The sequence below is a fragment of the Lolium rigidum genome, chromosome 1 (assembly GCF_022539505.1).
Source record: "Lolium rigidum isolate FL_2022 chromosome 1, APGP_CSIRO_Lrig_0.1, whole genome shotgun sequence".
In the NCBI taxonomy this organism is placed as follows: domain Eukaryota; kingdom Viridiplantae; phylum Streptophyta; class Magnoliopsida; order Poales; family Poaceae; genus Lolium; species Lolium rigidum.
Window position 1 is genome coordinate 327171663 of NC_061508.1, and position 5997 is coordinate 327177659.

Sequence of the window (5997 nt, forward strand, 5' to 3'; positions counted from 1 at the left end):
GCTAACTAGCTTGTCTTGCTCTAGGCTAACTTTGATGCTCTTGTTCTACTCTATATCTAAACCAAGTGAATCATGAATCAAAAAGTAAACTTTGATAAACCAAAAGCAATAAAGCTTGTAAAGTAAAACTTGGGATGGGGTCATTAAGCATAAAGTAAAAAGTGATGGTGCCTTGCTCTTGTAGAGCTTTGCACTTAGCAAGAATATTAGCTTGCCTTGAGTGGTGATGTGATCAAAGTTTTCTTCTTCTTCCTCTTGGTAGAATACCTCCTCCTCCTGATAGTCTCCGGTACTAGCGTCTATAAACGAATACGAGGATACAATCACCAAACAACACTTAAGTAAACTTAATTAGCCTTAATGGCCCACACAAAGGATCTAGCATCACTACTTAACATTTATCCAAAAATTATTCTAGGGTTTCCTTATTTAACGTTAGGAAAATAATTTCCTCTCATTGAAAGTTGAAATTAGGGTTTCTCTTTGGTTTGGAGAAATAATTTCCTCTCATTGAATCTTCTTAAAATTTAATCTTCTCAAATAACCAGGGATGATCCCATGTTGACCAAGGTCAACACTTCACACTTAGTATTTGAGAAAAGTGATTTGAATGAGATTCATCATCTCATGTGTTTTAAATAACTAGTGCAATTTAAATACTATGTTGATTTAAATTCTAAAAGTGAGCAAGTATGAGTCTAAGCATTTAAAGGTCAACACATTACTTCATACCACTTGTGAGAATGATTTAAATGAGGTGCTACACCTCATAGATTTAAATTCCTAAAATTTGAAATAGTTTAAATGGGCTAGTATTGATTACATAGCCAATATTTTGATTCTAGCCCATGATCATGTACAGAACATATATCATATTTTTACATAGTAAATTAGAGTTTGTTAAATGTGAATTATTGCAATTGGATTCACTTAAAAATTCAAATTGGTTGATTTTTAAGATTTATTTGAATACTGAAAAGTCTCTGTTTTGTCATTTTTGCTATTCAAAATCTACACAACCTATGAGGTTGAATCCAGTGAGGTTAGCTAGATAATTTCATAAGCTTTCTGGAACATTTTGAATCACTAAAATTGGATTTGTATATTTGAAACTATTTAACTTCTAGTACTGCACCAGTATGCAATTTACAGAAAAAGAATAAAACGGAATTCAAATTCAAACGAGGGCGGGAAGAAGTTGGGCCGGCCCAGCTGCTGCCCGGGCCTGGCGTGCATGGCACATGCACGTCGGGTTCCGCGGGACGCGCGGATCGTCTTCCTCCCGACGCTGCTAACTTGCGGGGGCTCTAACTTTTACCTCGGAGCTCGGATTGAGGCGTGGTTTGTTGCGTTGGAAAGCTATTTCCAAGGGCTACAACTTTGCTGTAGGTGTCGGGGGCTATGGTGATGAAATTCTTGGCGGTTTTGAGGGATGCCGCCGGTGAGCTTGTTGACGCCGGTGAGCTGCGAGGAGGGCTAGAGGGAGGTGCTAGGAGGAAGGGGAGGATGTTGTGGGATGGTGTGGTGCTGTCCCAAGCGAGGAGGGGGTTTATATAGGCTCCAGGGGAGGGAGGCGTGGCATGGCCGGCATGGTGGCCATGTCGTCGACGGCGTGGCTACAGGGCGTTCTGGGCCGAACGGTCATGTCTAGGAGGTGCGTGGGAGTGAGGGGAAGCTAGTGGCGCAGTGGGACGCGACGGGATGCAGTGTGCACGAAGAGAGACATGGGTGGCCACGGGTTGGTGACCATGGGCATGGCATGAGTGTTGTGGTCATCCCCTTGCTTGTCTGGTCTCATGGTCATGTCTAGCAGGTGTCTAGGGTCCAGGGGACTGTAGGTGACATGGTGCTGCAGGGCGGAAGTGACCAGAGAGAGGGGTGGCATGGTGGTGTCATGCCATGGTCGGCATGGAAGCTTTTGGTCAAAGGTGAGCGAGCTCCAGTGTTTGCAGGTGATGGAAATGGTGCAGGAGGGTGAGGTGATGCTCCAGGGCTGCAGGGGTGGCCAGGGTTGGACTTGGTCCAAGCAAAAATCCAGCATGGGCATCATTTTCAGTTCTGCCCACAAGGTGTTTGTAAAAATGGCCGCAAGAGAAAAGTTTTCAAAATTTGGAAATTCCTTTGGTGGATCTCATTCATATAATCATAGAGATAGAATGGTGGTGGTGGTGGTCAATTTGGTGTTGTTTTGCAAAGTTTCAAAAAGTGGGTGAATCTTCTCTTTAGTTCAAAGTCTCCTCTTGTCTCTTCTATTCTGGTCAACCTGGTCAAAGCTAGCATGTGTGGTCAACATGAAAGTGGTTCACCTTGACAAGGTCTTGGATGACATGGCAATAGTTGACCAAGTTTGGTTTGAAGAAAAGTAAAAACCAGGGGGTAAAGTAGTGAAGAAAATATTTTGGTGACATATGACCATTATCCTATGTGTGAAGATTTTGAGTTTTCCTTTGGTTTGATTCTGGTTTCATTGATGCAATTGTGTTAGTTTATCATATTTAGGTATTCTACAAGCAAGAGAGCAAGCAATTATGGCCTAGAGTGAAGATTTGTAATTTGGCATAATGTGTATGTGAGTGAAATTGGGATTTTCTCCCTATTTAATTTCTCTCCATTTAATTTGACTTTTGTTGAATCTAATGTGATTCTTATTAGTTTAGAAACATTTTAAAACCATTGAAACCATTTCAAATGGTCTTGTTCAAAGATTTGCAAAAATGGCCATAACACATAAGAGGTGACATGTCAAATTTTCTTATTCTTGTTAATTGTTCATCTTGCTTCACTTGGGCATGGGTTAGGGTCAATTTAGTATTATATTAGGTTGAGAGATGGTTTCACACCATTTGGTCAAGGTTTAAAGTGCATAGGTCAAGAATTGGGGAAATGGCTATGTGCCACATATGCCTCTATGCATATGTTGCATTTGATTTTTAATTTGACTTGGCTTGACCCAATTGATGTTGTTGAGTGTTGAAATGGTATATAGGAGTGATCCAACCATTCACCACAAGTCTTAGGGTCAAGATCCTCAAATTCACAAATTTGCCTTTTACTCTCATATGCCTCTATGGCATTTTTAGTTTCTTTTTATTTTCTTTGGTTTCAACTTGGAATTGGTTTGAGAAGTACTAGATAAGGTTTATGAAGTTTTTCCAATCCTCTATATAAAGTGGAAAGGTCTAGGGTAAAGTTTTATAAAAATAGCCATAGGCACATATGCCCTTTTTCTTATTTAAATTCTTTTTATTTTATTTTAACTTGGATGGAAAAAGGGGGGATTTGAGGTTTAGGGTTTAAGAGTATTTCAAAAACTAATTAAACAAGCAATCATGGCAATAGCACAAGGATTAAACAAGATCTCTATGTATCAACTTGATTTAATAAAAGTTTTTGTTAGTTCCAAAATTTGGAACTAGGGAAATTCATTTTGTTTGTTTTGAAATTTTTGGGATGTTACAAACCCTTCCCCCTTAAACAAATCTCGTCCCGAGATTTTAAGAAAAGTTAGGTTCCTAAGAGAGATTGGGCAATTGGATTGACAGGAAAACATACTTGGCATGGCCTGAGGGGCTTCCTGGGCTTCATTGGCGGTCATGTGGTAGAAACGGCCGTTGTTGTTGTTCCGGTTCCTTCTTCCTGCGAGCTGCGCTGTTGCTGAGCAGAGTGCTGCGGTATTGGCGGCAATCTTGGCAAGCTTCTTGGGGCACTCGTTGGAGTAGTGACCCACAACTCCACATTCATAGCAGGTTGACGGTGGACTTGTCTTTGGGGTTGACGGGAACGGCGTTACTCCCGATCCACGGGGCGGTATTGGGGTTGTTGTTGTTACCATTAGGGTGGTTGTTGTTGTTGTTGTTGTTGTTGTTGTTGTTGTTGTTGTTGTTGTTGTAGCCTCCGGGCTTCGGGGGTCCTCCATTGTTGTTGGGGTAGTTTGGGCGGTAAGTCTGAGCAGGGGGCTTGTTGTATCTTGGGGCAAATCCTCCAGTTGAGTTGTTGCGGTGCTTCTGTGCATGGTGGGGTCCATTACGGGTCATCATCCTTCTCTTGCGGTTCTCGTTGGCTTGATTCAGCTTCCCTTCCATCTCGTATTGCTTGAGTCCACTAAGGCTTCGAGGTCAGCGAACGGAATGTTCACTAACACCATTTGCATCTCGTCATGCAGTCCATTCAGAAATCTTTCCTTCCTCTTTTCATTTGTGTCTGTCTCATCCGGGGCGTACCTTGACAGTGTAAGAAACCTGTCGCGATATTCCACCACCGACATCCTTCCTTGCTTGAGTTCTCGGAACTCGTCTCTCATCTTCTTGATCAGTCCTTGGGGCACATGATATTTGCTGAACTTGAGCTTGAAATCTGCCCAAGTCATCATTTGTCCGGCATTCATTGCGCGGGCACTCGTCCACCAAGCTCCGGCAGGTCCCGACGGATAGTGTGTGGCGAACGAGTACTTTCTCTGCGGCTTCTACTCCCGCAAGTTCCGGGTTGTTCTCCATTGTTTGGAGCCAATCATCGGCATCAAGGGGCTCTTCGGTCTTGTTGAACATTGGAGGGTTGGTGTTCGAAAGTTCTTCGGTTTCGATCCGGGGTGATCGTGGTTTCCATGGCCTTGATTGTTCCGAGCTATCTGTTGCGGTGCGGCAATGTTGGCTTGACGTTCAGCTCTTTCGACTTCTCGGTCTGCCATCATCGTCTGCAGCAGTTGCATCATGGCATCCTGGGTGGCGCTGCGGGTTGGTGGGGCCATCTGAAGATTGAGGTAGGTGATAAGATAAGAGGGAAATTTCTATGGTTTGTTTGAGTTAAAGTTCAAAAAGTTCATAACTTGAAAAGTTGAGTAGTGTTGCGGGGGTAAAACCAACAACACTTTTTCATTCATACCAAACATCACACATTACAATTCTAACACCCCGTTGGTTTGAAGAACCATTCATCGCTCTACGATACAAGGGGATCCTGATACAACTCACACCTACTCAAGTGCTTTAATGATACTACTCTTCAGGGGGGAATTCTTCGTCTTCATTGTTGAGGTGCTTGGCGAAGGGCGAGGGCGTTGTCCAAATCTCTGCGGGTTTTGTACTGCCTGAAGTCCTGAGGGGCTTTATAGGGGTTCATCCCTGGTTGTGGTGGGGGCATGGTCATCGGTCTTCCCATGGAGTCATGTCTTGGGTAGTAGAGGAAACGAGTGTTCTTGATCTTGTCCTCATTTTGTCCACACAGACGGGAAATTGCTTCTTGCATAGCTTTGTCTAGTCCTTCCTTCCAGGTGTTTACTATTACAGAAAACCATATGGTTTCCCATACCGGGGCTCCAAGCTTTCTTCCTAGATCAGCAGATACTTCCCACCGGGGTGATCCTCCCAACTGATTATTGAAGGATGTTCCGAAGAACTCGGGGTACGGGTGTCCTAGATATTCCACTAGTTGCTTCAATTCCTTTTCGAACGTCAGTTCTCCTCCGTGACCAAGCTGATAGCATTCCCATTGGTATTCCATCTGTGAGAATTAGGATAAGTAAGTTAGAGAAGTGATCAAGTGTGCAAAATTTTATGTAATTTTACCAGGAAAAGTAGAGTATGGATTTCTTTCTTCGAAAAAGATCTCAAGGATAAGAGTGAGAATAATTTTTTTTTAATAAATATTCACTTTATTTGTTTTTGAAACTAAATTTTCAGGACGTCCATTCTAACTAGGGTCTCCTAAGGTCAACAATGGCTCTGATACCAACTTGTCAACACCCGGATTTTTAAGTCCAGATGCCTATTATGCCCTTCATCGCAATCCCAGGAATATTGTTTTTGCGAGACATAATAGATTGATATCACAACACATCATTCATTACAACACATAATTGTCTTACATCGAGGGATCACATGATCCAGTCTTACATCATAGTGGATCTAGAAATCCAATTACACAAATAGTTGATCTATTGATCAACAAACACAACATATAGCGGAAGCGAAGTAACGGTTGTGGTCCATCTATTCCACAGGC